At 41.3% G+C, this 18,033-nt stretch overlaps 1 long non-coding RNA gene across 1 annotated transcript; it reads left to right on the plus strand.

Annotated features, from left to right (window-relative positions):
* The first annotated feature begins 6,579 nt into the window (after positions 1 to 6,579).
* LOC138421577 (uncharacterized) lies at positions 6,580 to 12,050 on the plus strand. Its single transcript, XR_011249545.1, has 2 exons — positions 6,580 to 8,010; positions 11,694 to 12,050. It is a non-coding gene; the product is annotated as an uncharacterized lncRNA (long non-coding RNA).
* The last annotated feature ends 5,983 nt before the right edge of the window (positions 12,051 to 18,033 follow it).

The following is an 18,033-nucleotide window of genomic DNA, read 5'->3' on the forward strand; positions in this document are numbered from 1 at the left end:
TGATGATAATAACTGACATTCATTGAGTTCTTGTGGACAGTGTATACTTAATCCTCATAAAACCTCATGTTACTGATGTCCATTTTATAGACAAATAAACTGAGTCACTGAGAAGTTTAATAATGTGCCCACGATCATATAGATAATAAATCATATATCAGATTTAGACCCAGGCATTCTGGCTCTAAGTCAAGCTCATATCTTGATGTTATGCTGCCTCCCTAGTTGGAGATAAAAATAACTGCTGTTTAATCAACAGAGATTCATGGAGCTCTCGCTATGTGCCATGTTCTGAATTAGGCATTGAGAAGACTGAAACAGAAAAACAAATATGGCCACAGACATCATGGCACTTAGAATTTAGCAAGAGAGATCAGTATTAAGCTAATAATTAAATACATAATTGAAAACTATCATACATAATGGCTTCCCAGGTGGTGCTAGTGGTAAAGAACCTGCCTGCCAGTGCAACAGACATAATAGATATGGGTTTGATCCCTGGGTTGGGAAGATCCCCTGCAGGAGGGCATGGCAACCCACTCCAGTATTCTTGCTTAGAGAATTCCATAGTCAGAGGAGCCTGGTTGGCTACAGTCCATGGGGTCACACAGAGTCAGACACAACTGAAGCAACTTTGCACACACATTATACACAATGAGAGCTTTTAACAGGGTACTCATTAACTCTCTGAATAAATTACATTTACTGTGGTATCTGAAATAGCATGAGATGGCAAGATGAAGGGAGGAGACAGGTAAGAAGTCAGAGGCACAGAAACTTTATCAAAGAGAAAGGCTGGGGATTTCCATTGTCACAATAAATTTATAGTGACCACATGGGATGCATAATTTTTCATTAATATTTCCTTCAAGTATAGAATAAGATTTGATTTTTTAAATATATACAAATGGTCATGACTAGACCATATTCTAATTAGGGGGTCAGTTGCTTAGTCATAAAATGCCTGATGATGATAAAGCATGTAAAGTAAGAAATGCTGTTGGAATGATTGGGAAGAGAAATTCCAAGGAAGCCAGGAGTGACTGTGCCCAGTGGGAAAAGACACACAGAGAGAAGACGGTGAACTGCACAAAGGCAAAGGATATTTTCACATTAAAAGGGCAATTGTTATTTGTCTCCCGGTTCAGAGCTATAAAACATGAATACTGCATTTCCAAGTAATCCATAAGAATCCAATATTAAAGGAATCATAAAGCCAATTAAGTAAACATTATAGCACATATAGAGTAACCAAACGGATAGGAACTCAGGACAGAGACTCAGATATGCACAGGAATACAGTATATTCTAAGGATGGCCTTTCAAATCAGTGGAAAAAAGATGAGACTGAGACTAGCAACTATTCATTGGGTTCAAAATAAAGCCAGATTCCAAATTCACTCTTTACATCCAAAGAAACTCCAGACAGAAAAAGTTGAATAATTTTTATACTATTAAAATCATTTGAAGAAAACATGGGCGAATATTTTTATAATATTTGCTTATGAAAGGCCTTTATTAGCATATTGGACCCAGTTTATAGACTCCTCCAGAATGGCTGGGCTTTTGAGTTCTTCTAGAAGTTACAGAAGACTCTTCAGGAAGATCGCCTTCTACTAACCCCACCCCTGTAGCCTCGAAGAGGAGGGTTGACTTTACTGAACTCTATCATAGCTTTTTCTTGCTCCTTTTGATTAAAACCTCTGCCTACCAATAAAGCATGTAGAAAGTTCAAAAACTAAGAAGTTAAAATTGGACTCCATGAAAATTTAAAATTTCTGTATAACAAAATTTATGGTAGGCAAATGTTTTAGGGCCTTCTAAAGCAAAGTACTTTAGAAGTACTTTTAAAGTACTGAAGCAAAATTGTAATGTGAATTAGCACTGATGGTTCTGCCCCTTATAAAAATTATCCTAGAACTTCCCTGGTAATTCCAGCGGCTAAGACTTTGCTGTCCAAAGCGGGGGATACTGGTTCGATCACTGCTTGGGGAGCTAAGACCCCATATGCCTCATGGCCAAAAAACCAAAACATAGAACAGAAACAATACTGTAACAAATTCAATAAAAACTTAAAAAAAAAAAAGACTCTTAACAATCCCCTGATGGCACCCCACTCCACCACTCTTGCCTGGAAAATCCCAAGGATGGAGGAGCCTGGTGGGCTGCAGTCCATGGGGTCGCGACGAGTTGGACACGACTGAGAGACTTCACTTTCACTTTTCACTTTCATGCATAGGAGAAGGGAATGGCAACCCACTCCAGTGTTCTTGCCTGGAGAATCTCAGGGACAGGGGAGCCTGATGGGCTGCCATCTATGGGGTCGCCCTGGAGAATCCCAGGGACAGGGGAGCCTGATGGGCTGCCGTCTATGGGGTCGCCCTGGAGAATCCCAGGGACAGGGGAGCCTGATGGGCTGCCGTCTATGGGGTCGCCCTGGAGAATCCCAGGGACAGGGGAGCCTGATGGGCTGCCGTCTATGGGGTCGCCCTGGAGAATCCCAGGGACAGGGGAGCCTGATGGGCTGCCATCTATGGGGTCGCCCTGGAGAATCCCAGGGACAGGGGAGCCTGATGGGCTGCCGTCTATGGGGTCGCACAGAGTCGGCCACGACTGAAGCGACTTAGCAGCAGCAGCAGCAGCAGCAGAACTCAGAATGTCTATGAACTTGGATTGGGAAAAAAAATCTTAGTTTCTCCAACTTCCAGCAGGTCTGGCTAAAACTTAGCAGGTCTTTCGATTATGAATACAGCCAATAAACTGCATCAGTGTTGGTGTTGCCTACATCACCACTAGAAATCAGACATTTTTATATTAGGTTATAGTTGTCACTCTATACAGTCAGCAAAAACAAGACCTGGGGCACATTGCGGCTGAGATCATGAACTCCTTATTGCCAAATTCAGACTGAAATGGAAGAAAGCAGGGAAAACCACTAGACCATTCAGGTATGACCTAACAAGTGACAAATAGATTCAAGGGATTAGATCTGATAGACAGAGTGCCTGAAGAACAATGGACGGAGGATCGTAACATCGCACAGGAGGCAGTGATTAAGACCATCCCCAAGAAAAAGAAAGGCAAAAAGGCAAAATGATTGTCTGAGGAGGCCTTACAAATGGCTGTGCAAAGAAGAGAAGTGAAAGGCAAAGGAGAAACGGAAAGATATACCTATTTGAATGCAGAATTCCAAAGAATAGCATGGAGAGTTAAGAAAGCCTTCCTCGGTGATCAGTGCAAAGAAATAGGGGAAAACAACAAATGGGACAGACTAGAGATCTCTTCAAGAAAATCAGAGATAGCAAGGGAACATTTCATGCAAAGATGGGTACAATAAAGGACAGAAGTGGTATGGACCTAACAGAAGCAGAAGATATTAAGAAGAGGTGGCAAGAATACACAGAAGAACTGTACAAAAAAGATCTTCATGACCCAGATAATCACGATGGTGTGATCACTCTCCTAGAGCCAGACATCCTGGAATGTGAAGTCAAGTGGGCCTTAGAAAGCATCACTATGAACAAAGCTAGTGGGGGTGATGGAGCTATTTCAAATCCTGAAAGATGATGCTCTGAAAGTGCTGCACTCAACATGCCAGTGAATTTGGAAAACTCAGCAGTGGCCACAGAACTGGAAAAGGTCACTTTTCATTCTAATCCCAAAGAAAAGCAATGCCAAAGAATGCTCAACTACTGCACAATTGCACTCATCTCACATGCTAGTGAAGTAATGCTCAAAATTCTCCAAGCCAGGCTTCAGCAGTACGTGAACTGAGAACTTCCAGATGTTCAAGCAGGATTTAGAAAAGGCAGAGGAACCAGAGATCAAATAACCAACATCCATTGGATCACAGAAAAAGCAAGAGAATTCCAGGAAAACATCCACCTCTTGCTTTTGGTATTATTAACCACGCCAAAGCCTTTGACTGTGTGGATCACAATAAACTGTGGAAAATTCTTAAAGAGATTAAAATGCCAGACCACCTTACCTGCCTCCTGAGAAACATCTATGCGGACAAGAAGCAACAGTTAGAACTGGACATGGAACAACAGACTGGTTCCAAATTGGGAAAGGAGTACATCAAGGCTGTATATTGTCACTCTGCTTACTTAACTTATATGCATCATGCTAAATGCTGGGCTGGATGAAGCACAAACTGGAATCAAAATCTCTGGGAGAAATAACAATAACCTCAGATACAGAGATGACACCACCCTTATGGCAGAAAGTGAAGAGGAACTGAAGAGTCTCTTGTTGAAAGTGAAAGAGGAGAGTGAAAAAGTTGACTTAAAACTCAACTTTGAAAAAGTGAAGATCATGGCATCCAGTCCCATCACTTAATGGCAAACTGATGGGGAAACAACAGAAACAGTGAGAGACTTTATTTTGGGGGGCTCCAAAATCACTGCAGATGTTGACTACAGCCATGAAATTAAAAGACACTTGCTCCTTAGAAGAAAAGCTATAACCAACTTAGACAGCATATTGAAAAGCAGAGACACTACTTTGTTGATAAAGGTCCGTCTAGTCAAAGCTATGGTTTTTCCAGTAGTCATGTATGGATGTGAGAGTTGAACCATAAAGAAAACTGATCTCTGAAGAACGGATGCTTTTGAACTGTGGTGTTGCAGAAGGCTCTTGAGACTCCCTTGGACTGCAAGGAGATCAAATCAGTCAATCCTAACGGAAATCAATACTGAATATTCATTGGAAGGACTGATGCTGAAGCTGAAACTCCAATACTATGGCCACCTGATGCAAAGAACTGACTGATTGGAAAAGACCCTGATGGTGGGAAAGATTGAAGGCAGGAGGAGAAGGGGATGACAGAGGATGAGATGGTTGGATAGCATCACCAACTCGATGGATATAAGTGAGCAAGCTCTAGGAGTTGGTTATCGGCAGGGAAGCCTGACATCCATGGGGTTGCAGAGTTGGACACGACTGAGTAACTGAACTGAACTGATAATTGTCACAGCTATCATTACCCTCAATACTAAATTCCAAATTTAGGGTAGTTATTAGACCCATTGTTAGATCTCTTTATTTGATGAGGCAATAAAATATGTATGTGTGTGTATATATATATATATATATATTTCTATATTGCACATTTGTTTTTAAAGTTATTTTGATAAGTACAATTTAACATAATTTGTTTCTATGTAATCCTGTGTATTTTATTTTACACATGTAAAATCCAGGGAATTCCCTGGTGGTCCAGAGCTTAGGACTCCGCACTCTCACTGCTGAGGGTTCAATTCCTGGTCAAGGAACTAAGATTCTGGAAACCTCACGGTGCAGCCAAAAGGAAAAAGAAATCTAATCTACAAAGGGGCCAGTGGGCTTCAAAACACTGTCTTGAGAGTCTGCGTTATAAATACTCTAAGAACTCTACATTAAGGTAATGATTTAAAGAGAAAGACAGTCGTCATACATACATAGTCTTTGCGGCCAGCGCCCTTAACCTCAGCCTCATTCACTAGGTGGGTGTGCAGGGTGTTGGCACCACATATGACATGGTGTGTCTCACACTGCAGAAGTGAGCCCAGCAGGTGGAGAGAATGTGGGGGTCGGGGGCACCCAGATAACAGTGATCAGTCTGCTTCCAGCTGGGGAGGTCAGGTCCCATAACTGATGCTGTCAGAGCAGTGAGTCCTCTGTTGAAAGGGTTTCTCCAGTTTATTACAGTGGAGGATGGCCTTGTTAGTCGCTCAGTTGTGTCCGACTCTGCGACCCCACAGACTGTCAGCCTACCAGGCTTTATCTACATGGGATTTCCCAGGCAAGAAAACTGGAGTGGGTTGCCATTTCCTTCTCCAGGAGATTTTCCCAACCCAGGGATCAAACCCGTGTCCCCTGCATTGCAGGCAGATTCATTACCGTCTGAGCCACTGGGGTGGTCTCTTAACCCTTTGAGACTGGCACTGAATCTTGGGCTGATAGCCTTAATATATACCAAAAGTCTTAGAAATCAGTGAATACCCCATCAGATAAGTAAACAAAATATAAACAGGCCATTAAAATGGTTAAATAACATGTGGAGAAATGGATTTGGCATCACTAACAATCAAGGAGTTGCAAACAAAGCAAGATTTTTTAAATGTCCATTGATTTGGCCAAGTTTAAAAAATTGACAAAACTCAGTTTGATAAAGATATGGGGAAATAAACACTTGTGCCTTGTTAGTTGGGGCGTAAATTACTATACTTTGGGGGAAAGTTCAGTTTAACAATATTTATGTAAAATGTTATTTATTCATACCATCTGGCCTAACAATCTCTCTTTTAGGAATTTACCCTCATGAACTAATCATAAATATGTGAACTAAAATATGTACCAGAGTTTTATTACTCCCTTATTTGTAATAGCCCAAAACACTGGAGGCAGCCTCAGGATCTTCTATAATACAGCAGGGTCGTTCATAAAGATACTCTCTTTCATCTTCCTCATATGTTAACTCCATTCCAAGAAAATGGGCATGGCTTTGTTAATCCATGAGGCTTCTTGGCCTCAGGAGAGGTGTGTGTTATACAGGGGGAAGCAGAAGTTGCCATCTGAGTCTTCCTCGGCTTTTTTTTTTTTTTTTAACATGAGTTCATTTTCTTCTTAAATATTTATTTTTTTTTACTGTGCCAGGTCTTAGTTGCAGCATGCAACTAAGTTCCCTGACCAAGGATTGAACCCAGGCCCCCTGCATTAGGAGCTCAGAGTCTTAGCTATTGGACCAACAGCAAAGTCTCTGGAAAATGAATTCATCTTCAAGTGATTAAAGCCAGGGAAGGGGAAAGTGAGACAGAAAGAATGGAGGAGATTTGCAGAGAGGAGACAGGGCTCTGTGAATCCTGTGTGTGGTTGGGTCATGGGCTCTGCTCCCAAGTTTTGCTCAAGGGTGGAAAAAGAATGGGGGTGCAGAAAGGATGCTTGGCCTGAGACATCTGACCCGAGCAACCTTGAAAACAATGAGCAGCTATGAGAACCAAGGTCCCCGGGCTTCACGGAGACATTTAGGCTGAATGGATTTGATCTGCACAGTATCTGGAAAGGGTTAAAGGCCAGAGAGCTATCTCTGAATATAAGACTCCTTGTGTTGGGGGTGTGGGGAAGGTGGGAGCAGGGTAGGAGGAGAGGGAGCTTCAGTGATGATTGCCTTTGATTATCCCCCAGCCTGGATGAAAGTGAAGAGCGGAATTTAATTTGATTCATAGAAGTAACCAATGTGGCATTTCCTGCCCACCTGAGTTTTCAACTTGTGTCAAATCTGCTACAATATCTTTCTTGCTAACTCAATCTCCTTTCTGATAGTTTAGTAGCAGAGGGCTCACAGGTGGGCAGCTAGGGCTGCCCCATGACACACAGTCTCCTGTGAGCTGAGAGAGGATTTTTTGCACAAATGTTTGTTCAATGAAAGGAGAAACACAGGGGTTTAAGGAAGATGTACTGATATGTTGTTACAGAAGCCACATATCAACTGAAGGAAGAAACCAAGGAGAAACTGCTACATGGTTCCAAAGAACAATTGTAAACCACCTCCTGAATAAAGGCAACCAGAGGTCTATGAAATCTATGAAATCTTTGTACACGTTTCACTCAGGGGTAGAAAGTAGGTCAGAACCTGTTCCAATCCACCCCCAGGTGAGGGTCTTGGACCACTAAAAATTACGCAATTGGACATTGCCACAGAACTGTGGGCTATTAAAGGCTATTGTACCTTCCACACAAACTGGAACAGAACCTTTGTCCTTTGAAAGCCTGAACAAACATGGATCCAAACACACTGAGCGTCATCAAGCACTGAAAATCAGGCGAGAGGATGTCCTGTTGACACGGCTTTCTCACATGGGGTTTAAAAACCTTAAACCAGACATCTCTTTGGCCCTGGCTCTGGAACTAGCCTTCTGGAGGTAGTTTGAATGCAAACCTGATTTACCTTTGTGAACTAAGCTGGCACATGCATTCAAGTCTAGAGCTGAAAGTCATGAAACCGGAAAACCTAGGCAAATATGAAAGGTAACTAATACCGGGCTTTTATTTCTTGGTTTGGGGATAAAGTGAGTAAAACCAGTAAATGCTTTTTTTAAAAAAATATGTTTATTTATTTTAATTGGAGGTTAGTTACTTTACAATATTGTATTGGTTTTGCCATACATCAACATGAATCCGCCACAGGTATACACGTGTTCCCCATCCTGAACCCCCCTCCCTCCTCCCTCCCCGTACCATCCCTCTGGGTCGTCTCAGTGCACCAGCTCCAAGCATCCAGTATCATGCATCGAACCTGGACTGGCGATTCATTTCGCATATGATATTGTACATGTTTCAATGCCATTCTCCCAAATCATCTCACCCTCTTCCTTTCCCACAGAGTCCAAAAGACTATTCTATATATCTGTGTCTCTTTTGCTGTCTTGCATACAGGGTTATTGTTACCATCTTTCTAAATTCCATATATATGTGTTAGTAGACCATATTGGTGTTTTTCTTTCTGGCTTACTTCACTCTGTATAATCGGCTCCAGTTTCATCCATCTCGTTAGAACTGATTCAAATGTATTCTTTTTCATGGCTGAGTAATACTCTATTGTGTATATGTACCACAGCTTTCTTATCCATTCATCTGCTGATGGACATCGAGGTTGCTTCCATGTCCTGGATAAACAGTGCTGCGATGAACATTGGGGTACACGTGTCTCTTTCAGTTCTGGTTTCCTCAGTGTGTATGCCCAGAAGTGGGATTGCTGGGTCATAAGGCAGTTCTATTTCCAGTTTTTTAAGGAATCTCCACACTGTTCTCCACAGTGGCTGTACTAGTTTGCATTCCCACCAACAGTGTAAGAGGGTTCCCTTTTCTCCACACCCTCTCTAGCATTTATTGCATGTAGACTTTTTTTTTTTTACTTTCTCTTTCCACAAAACATTTTCAGTACTCTGATAAGGTAAACAGCGTATCATTCCATGAGAAACTCCAGTTACCAAAAAGGCCTTTAAGAGATGAACTTGGTAGAGAGTATTTCAGGAAGACTGGCAGACTGAGTATCCGTTGGGCATATGATATCACTTTCTTCATCTGACAATTAAAAATTCCTTTGGAAAACTCTAATTCAAAAAGATAGATGCACCCCAATGTTCAGAGCAACACTATTTACAGTAGCCAAGATATAGCAGCAACATAAATGTCCATCAGTAGGTAAATGAATAAAGAAGTTGTGGATACACTCACTCAAACACACACACACACAGATACATGTACATACATACTCACACAGTGGAATACTGCTCAGCTACAGAAAAGAATGAAATAATGCCCATTTGCAGCATCATGGATGGAGTTAGAGATTATCACACTAAACGAAGGAAGTCAGACAGAGAAAGACAAATATCTTATGATATCATGCGTGTGTGGAATCTAAAAAAATAATACAATTGAAGTCTTTTATAAAACAGAAATAGATTCACAGACATAGAAAAAGTTATGGTTATCAAAGGGGAAAGGATGGGAGGGACAAATTGGGAATTTGGGATTAACAGATATACACTGCAATATACAAAATAGCTAAACAACAAAGACCTATGGTATAGCACAGGGGTGTATTCAATATATTGTAATAACCTATAATAGAAAAGAATTTGAAAAATTATGTGTGTATATATATATATGTGCACACATAACTGAATGACTTTGTTGTATACCTGAAATACTGTAAATCAACTATACTTCAATAAAAACAATGCCCCAAAGAACTAATCATATATTTTAAGATCAACTATAACCCAACCCATCATCTTGCAACTCTGGATTGTATAAATCAGGTTCTAAGATAAATTGTCCACTGGAAAGTTTGGGGAATCTTTGACTTTATAACTCAATGAAGACATTATCAATGATGACAGCAATTGATTCTAGATCTTTAGATCTTATTAGATGCCAGGTTTTCTCCCAAGTGATTTATCTGTGATAATTCATTTAATTCTGTCACCAATCCAAAAAGTATTTAATATAATTTTATGATATGTAAATTTGTCCTGGATCATATGACCAGTGAGTTAGATGAGAATCAGGTCTTTGTCTGACAGCAAAGGTCAGTTTATATTTTTTAAATTTTACTTTAAAAACTGACAGAATTGAAAGCTGATAGCTGACACTATTTTTCATACAATATTATGCTAGTTTCAGGTGCATGACACAGTGGTTTGACATTTAAATACACTATGAAATTATCACTATGATGAGTCTAGTAACCATCTGTCACCATACAAAGTTATTACAGTATTACTGACTATATTCCTCTGCTATATATTCTATCTTATGACATATATTTTACAACTGTAAGTTTTACCTCTTAATCACCATTACCTATTTCACCCAATCCCCCACGCTTCCACACCTCTGGAAACCACCCACTTGTTCTCTGTATCTATGAACCTGTTTCTATTTTGTTTGTTCTTTCATTTTTCAGATTCCACATATAAATGCAATCATACTGGATTTGACTTTGGCTGACTTATTTCACTCAGCATAATACCCTCTCAGTTCAGCTCAGTTGCTCAGTCGTGTCTGACACTTTGCGACCCCATGAACCACAGCACGCCAGGCCTCCCTGTCCATCACCAACTCCCGGAGTTTATTCAAACTCATGTCCATTGAGTTGGTGATGCCATCCAACCATCTCATCCTCTGTCGTCCCCTTCTCCTCCTACCCTCAATCTTTCCCAGCATCGGGGTCTTTTCAAATAAGTCAGCTCTTCGTATCAGGTGGCCAAAGTATTGGAGTTTCAGCTTCAACATCAGTCCTTGCGGTGAACACTCAGGACTGATCTCCTTTAGAATGGACTGGTTGGATCTCCTTGCAGTCCAAGGGACTCTCAAGAGTCTTCTCCAACACCACAGTTCAAAAGCATCAATTCTTCGGCACTCAGCTTTCTTTATAGTCCAACTCTCACATCCATATGTGACTATTATCATAAATTCAAGATGGTTTTCTTTTATATGGCTGAGTAATATTCCATTGCATATACGTATACTGCATCTTCTTTATCCATTTATCATCCATTGATGGACACTTAGGTTGCATCCATATCTTGGTTACTGTAAATAATACTGGAAGGAACACAGAGGAGGCTATCAATTTGAATTGGTGCTTTATTTTCTTCAGGTAAATATTCCAAGGTGAAACTTCTGTATCATATAACAGTTCTAACTTTTTGAGGAACCGCCATACTGTTTTCCATAGTGGCTGTACCAATTTACATTCCCATCAACAATGCACAAAGGCTCCCTTTTCTCCACATCCTCAGCGATAGGAGTTGAATATAGTTCCATTTGTTTATTTTTCTTTTATTGCCCTCATTTGAAGAGACAGATCATAAAGAATATTACTAAGACCAATAATGTTGAAGTCAATGTTTAAAAACCATTGTAGACTAGCATCTCTATGGTGAGCACACTGAATCCCCTCATTTGCTTTAGCACTCCTAGTCTCTGCAGCGTCTCTTCTCCAAGCTGTATCTAACCAAACAATGGAAAGGCAGCATTGGAAGGTGAGTGAGCCATAGCCGCTGCTCTGACTTTTCATTTCTGCACTCAAACCGTTTAAAGAAAAATAGTGACAAAGGCTCTAACTGGGTGGAAATGGCGTGAGGGAGGATTTGAGTGTTTCAGAATGTAGACTGACAGGCCCATCACATGCCTTTTAGCAGAGGCACGCCTGCTACTCTGTGGCATGTCAGAGCCTGAACGCCAGCCTGTGACGCGCCTATCACTTTACTGAAAGGAATCCCACACGCCCGTCCCTGTAAGTGCGACAAGAATCCCGGCAGCCAGCTGACCTGTGTGCCAGCCCCCGGACACCCGTTCCTACCAGGGGAGAGGGGACAGAAGGACGATGGCATGACTGGGCACGGTCAGTATGCATGAAATCTGAGAGGATCACACAGTTATGAACAAACTGCAAACACAGCCTCCTTCACGTGTGTTCCTTATAATGGTTGATGACATTTGCCATAGAGCAGAGATCCTCAATAAATGTTGATGCTTGATAAATAATTACATAACAGTGTGCCTCAGTGTGTTGTCTCTGCTATAAAAATAGACACAATATAAATAACGCACTGGATAGCATGTTTGGCTTTAGCAAGTTATAGCCTCATAGAAATGGCTCATAAAATGTTTGGGCTGGGAGGAATATTAGAGACTGTAGGCACTCCCGACTCCCTCATTATAGACGATAAAACAGGTTCTAAAAATATACTGACTTCTCCAAGGTCATAGGTACTTCTTAAACATACATTATTTATATATATATATATATATAAATGAAAATAAAAAATATAAAAGTGAAAATAAAATATACATATATATTATATATATATATATAAATGTATAGGGAAGGTTAGTACTTGGTTTTAGAAAGATTTTTTTTTTTTCAGAGATAGGATCCAAAATCTAAACCAATTTGAAGTCCATCAGTTTAGATTTTCTACTCCTGTTATGGACATTATAAGAAAAATATGTAATCTGTGCCTGTAGACATCTTGTATAGTGTAGCCATTAGCACTGTGTCTGGAGGAAATAAGCATCAACAAATATTAATTATCATTCTTATTATTATTCTTAACAGTGGCTTGTGACTGCTGTTAACACAAGTATGTCCAAGCATTTCTGATGTATTATCACTATTTATAAGACATTTTAAAGCATACTTTCCCAATATATATTATTTAAACTTAAATTATATATTGGATTGTTTAATATATACACTATAAAAATGTATGAAATAGAATCAAAAGGGAAAAAGGAAAATAAAATATACATATTTGCATACATGAGGTTCATTTTATCAATTTGTGCCTTTTTATATGTTTCAATGTTCCCATGATAAGAAAGGAAATGGGAAGAAAAATATTTAAAAAGAAGAATTTTCTGTTTCTACTCCTTACAAACTGTCTTGTGGTGTCTCTGGTTTTCTAACTTGAAAGTACAGAGCTTGACTGATCATCTAAGACATCTTCCTTGACTCCCCTCACTTTCCAAGGGGCAGGCAGTTTCCTGATTAGCCCATGTCCAATGGCTCTGAGAGTGAAGCTTACAAGAAGAGAAGAAAGTTATGCTAATCTGTGTATCCATGCTGTGGGGACCTAGCAGGAGATACACTTTGAGATGTTCTATTATTTCAACCCTCTTCTTCCTGACTCATACCCAATAAATCAACAAAGTCAGCTGAGTTTTCTAAGGTCAAGCACATATTATCAGGTTTTTGCTGTTGTTTAGGCACCAAATCATGTCCAACTCTTTTGTGACTCCATGGACTCTAGCCTGCCGGATTCCTCTGTCCATGAGATTTCCCAGGCAAGAATACTGGAGTGGGTTGCCATTTCTTCCTCCAGGGAATCTTCCTGACCCAGGGAAGGAATCTCCTGCATTAGCAGGCCAGTTCTTTGTGGATGCTAAATGGTGTTGCAGAAAGGCCATTGTGACCTTCACCTTCATCTCATCCTCTAAAGGAAGTGAATTGAGAAAAGAACAACAATAAACAAAATCCCTCCCACTGACGAGATTGCAGAACCATGAGAATCCTTCATAAAGTACCTGGCAGCCAGCACAAAAGTTGTAGCTTGTGGAGGGAACAATGTTGGACTCCAGTGTTACACACTCACAACCAGAGTTTGCAGACTATTTAGGAAGGAGGAAATCAACTGATGAACAAATTAAACAGATTTTTTAAAGGGGAAAATAACTCTTAGAAATAAGGTTTCTGAAGCAAGAAACAAATATCCTTACTCGGATCTGATTAGAGCCAAGGGGACCCAGAGCAGAGGCAGGACCTGGCTGGTCCAGAAGACAGTCCTTGAACTCCACTGGCTGAAGATGGTGGCCTGCTCCCAGGTTAGGAGGAACTGGTACCTGCAACATCAGTGCATCTTTTAGAGGTCATCTTCATAAAATTCTGGGTTAAAAGTTCTCCTTGGGTTTAATTCTCTATGCATAGATTTGCCAAATTTACCTGGCTTTCAGAATCATTCTAGTGACCAGAGTAGGAAGCACAATTCAATATGGAATCACTTCCTTTTCATCCACAAGTCCTCAGTGTCTAGCACAGTGCCTGGCATATTCTGGGTGTTTGGTGGTATATGATAAACTTCTGAGCCGATCCCAACATTTCTTGGCAACTTCTCCTCTGCTCTTCTGAAGCTTTTCCGCTCCTGGAATGTGAGTCTGTTTAACAGCCCCTGAAGGTATCTGGCTTACTCTTACTACTTCATGCTTCAATCTGAAGTAATGTTCCCTTGTTCCCTTCTCTTTCTCTGCTCTCCAAATGTAACATTCCTATAAATCTTGCTCAGGACTCAGCTTCTCTGGGGAACTACCTTGATGGTTTAGTATCCGTTTTCCTTTGGGCTCGTTAGTGACTATGCAGCGCCACAAAGCCTGTACTCGTGTTTCCCGTGGCTGTTTCCTTGCTGCACACTGCAGGTATGCAGTGCCAGTGGTGTGAGGTGGCATGGGATGCATGATAACCTGGGAGCAGGAGACCCCGATTTGAGTCTCCACTCTTCCTCCAATCAGCTATTCAACCAGGAGTAAATCATGTTCCCTTCCACAAAATTCTTCCTTCCTTTGTTGAATAACAGGATTCTAGCTGTATTTTACAACTGCTTTACCAACTATATTGTAAGGTTTTTGAGGCCTTTTGATTTTTATAATAGTATTCATGAGTTTGACAGGTGCTCCATAACTATTTGTATGATTTCTGGACCATTCTGACCAACTAAAAATGAACTTCTGCTTCTCAATTTCAAGGTTTTGTATATTTAGCACTGTAAAACATCCTGGAGTAAAGATCTATAAACGTGCATGAGGAGGAGGCAGGGCACTGGGCAGAGCTGGGGCTCTGGTTCTAGTCCCAGGCCTGTGTTCCCACCTCCCTCAGGTAATAATCCCCAGCCTCAGCCTCTTCATTGTAAAGCTGGCAGGTAACTCTCCACTTTACTCTCATTTTAATTTCCCCAAATGCAATTCTCCCCCAAAGAGCACAATCCTCCAGTCTCAGAAAGCTGCATTCTCTCGTCCAGCCTATCCACTTTTCTGTAGTCAGAAGCCTCGTTACACGAAGGACAAGGATAAATCGTGGTCTGCGCTTAGAGATATCAGCACTTGTTCAGCCCAGTGCCCCGGACAGGTTGCCAGCATGACAGGAAATTCAAGGAAGCAACTGAAAGCGGGGGAAGGAACAGGAACAAAACGCAGCTGCTCATTTAGTCCTTCAGCAGCAAGACTGAAACATGCTCTTCTGGCAGCTAAAAGGAAGGTTACAGGAAACCTGAGAACAGGGAATTTAATTATCACTAATGCTTCCGGTGATACCTCAAACCTTCTTGTCTTCCTCTAGCTTTGATTTCACAGCCGGACACTTAACAGCCCCGGTAGGTATTAAGTGCCTCACTCGTACTGGATTGGAAGAGGATTAAGAAATCTGGATTCTACATTCACCCATGAAACCTCCATTTGCTTATGGACTGAAGTTACATAGAATGAAAACACAGAATTTGACTATTACATATAAAATGTTATTAAGGAAACAGAATGTGAAATATAGGCTGTACCTGGTAATTTTCGTACAGAGTGCAAGGTGTAGATGAAACTCCAATCCTTTGTTAATTCACTGATCAGCACAAACATTCACACATTCATGAAGCAGAGATTTTTCTCAGCAGCATTATGTGTCAGGCACTGTTGTAAGTGCAATGAAGACCAAGGTGAAAAAAAGAATTCGTGAGCTCTGGAGGTTATTGCATCCAATGAGGAGACAGAACAGACAGTTATGATACGCTATGATGGAAATCATTCTGGAGTTAGTCTCCAGCTCAGCCCCTTTATGTTTCTTTCATGGTGCCCAGTCTAGTGCGTAGTTATTGTATTTAGGTAGGGACTTTGTTCTGTCTCTCCAATTGAAATTTAAACTCTAAAGATCTTGTCTGGTGTTTCCACTCTTATATGGGCTGTGCTTATTTGCTCAGTCATGTGTGACTACCTCACACCTAATCTAGAGCCTGACAATAGTAAATGCTCAACAGTATTTGTCAAACGAACAAATATGTTTGTTGTGGAATTCAGTTGTTGACAAAGGAAGTCAAAACCCTGACTATTTTAACATAAGACACTAACTAGAAAGCTGGAATCATTATGAACTAAAATCTGAAAGTTAAAATTTAGGAGACAGATATCTAGATTGTATTACCATTATACAGGGCATGTTGCTGTTCATTTGCTAAGTTGTGTCTGACTCTTTGTGACCCTGTGGACTGAAGCATGCCAGGCTTCCCTGTCCTTCACTATCTGCTGGAGTTTGCTCAAATTCAAGTCTGTTGAGTCAGTGATGCTATCTAACTATGTCTAGGTAATACTATATGCATATCTCTGGATAACAAATGTCTGCTTTCTTTTTCTTGAAGGGAATATTCAAAATACAAGCTTTGCATAGAGATCCGTGAGGAAAGAGAGGGGAAGACCTTAGACACAGACATGGAGGTTTTGCTGTAAGCTGACACCTGCTTCCCCGACCAGCTACATTTCAGGGCAGTAGGTTATACATTCTGAGAGAGGAAGGAAGACATTACAGTTCTTTGCCTTCTTCATGGGAAGCCTTGACTGGTGTGACAGTCACTCACAGCAATCATTCATCTTTTTCTAGAAGACCCTCTGCCTTTCCTGACCGCCCACCAGGTTGGGGCTGCCTAGTAGGAGTTTAGCGGTGCTCACACTCTCCTGTTGGAGGACATAGTGCTGGCGAGCACTGCGGTCACAGCCCCTCTGTCAACTGGTGCAACCCGCTTAGAAAGCCTTCCCGACCTGGGGTGTGGTGGGGTGCGGACAAGCTAGGGCTGTCAACAGAGGCTTCAGCCAGTGTGTGCCTTAGTGGCTGTGTGCTCACCACTCCACAGAACAAGAAAGAACAGAGCTGCTTCTCCACCCCGAGGGCAGTCAGCTCGGGAACAGGGCAGCGTCACAGCCCAGCAGGTACACAATGCTCTGCAGAGGCCAGAGCCTAAGGGGAGACCCATCCTCTCCCACAGAGCTTGTCTCCAAGACGAGAGAGAACAGAAATCCGGGAACCCGTGGTGAGGAGATCATGCTCGTGACCGACTGACTTCCACCAGGAGTCTGACATTCCCACTTGTTTCTGGCACGGAAGGAAGAAAGCAAGGTGGGGGAAGGGAGAGGGCCAGGCAGTTATGGTCAGAACTCAAAGCCGGAGATGCAGTGGGGGCTCAGGGGCAGCCTATGGCACCTCGTGAGGACTCTCAGGGTACCTGCAATCTGAGCGCAAGCCTCCTTCCGCACAAGAGAGGACCTGAGAAGACCATGTGGATTCTAAGTCCCCTCACACCTCAAGCAGGTATATTCGCCACAAGAGAAAAACAAAAATCTACTTCATTGTGGTGCACAAACTTCTAGATACAGAAAAGTTTTTGCTTGTTTGTGTAGAAGATAAAGATTGTCAACAGGTTTGAAATCTGTGACTAGAGACAGGCATAAGACAGTGACCTCAAAGACAACATTAGAATCCAAGAATCCAAATAGCAAACTGAATTCCTTTACAACATTGTCATGCTTTTCTTGACTCACAATTCCTCACAACTGAGACTTAGAATATTTGTTGACAAAATATGAAAGCTGGTTCATCTATATTGTGTGATGATAAAATTGATATAAGACCAGATGTTAACGAAGCTAAAAGAGCACTACCCTAACATCTCCTAGAACATGGCACCCCAAACCTGTAAGCCATCAGGAGTGTTTTGGTATATAATAAACTATTATAAATGTTATTATATTCAAAAATTTGCAAATGTTCCATAGCTTTCAGTGCTATTATCACTTTTGCACTGCTATGAATAAGAAATTCTGGAAAACCTTCTTATTACAAACACCTAGAAATGCTGTTGAAGACTCACGAACAGCCTTTTAAAAACATATGGTGCCAGAGAGAGAGAGAGAGAGAGAGAGAGAGAGAGAGAGTCTATAGTGATGAAAACC

This window comes from Ovis canadensis, chromosome 16, assembly GCF_042477335.2.
Source record: "Ovis canadensis isolate MfBH-ARS-UI-01 breed Bighorn chromosome 16, ARS-UI_OviCan_v2, whole genome shotgun sequence".
In the NCBI taxonomy this organism is placed as follows: Eukaryota; Metazoa; Chordata; class Mammalia; order Artiodactyla; family Bovidae; genus Ovis; species Ovis canadensis.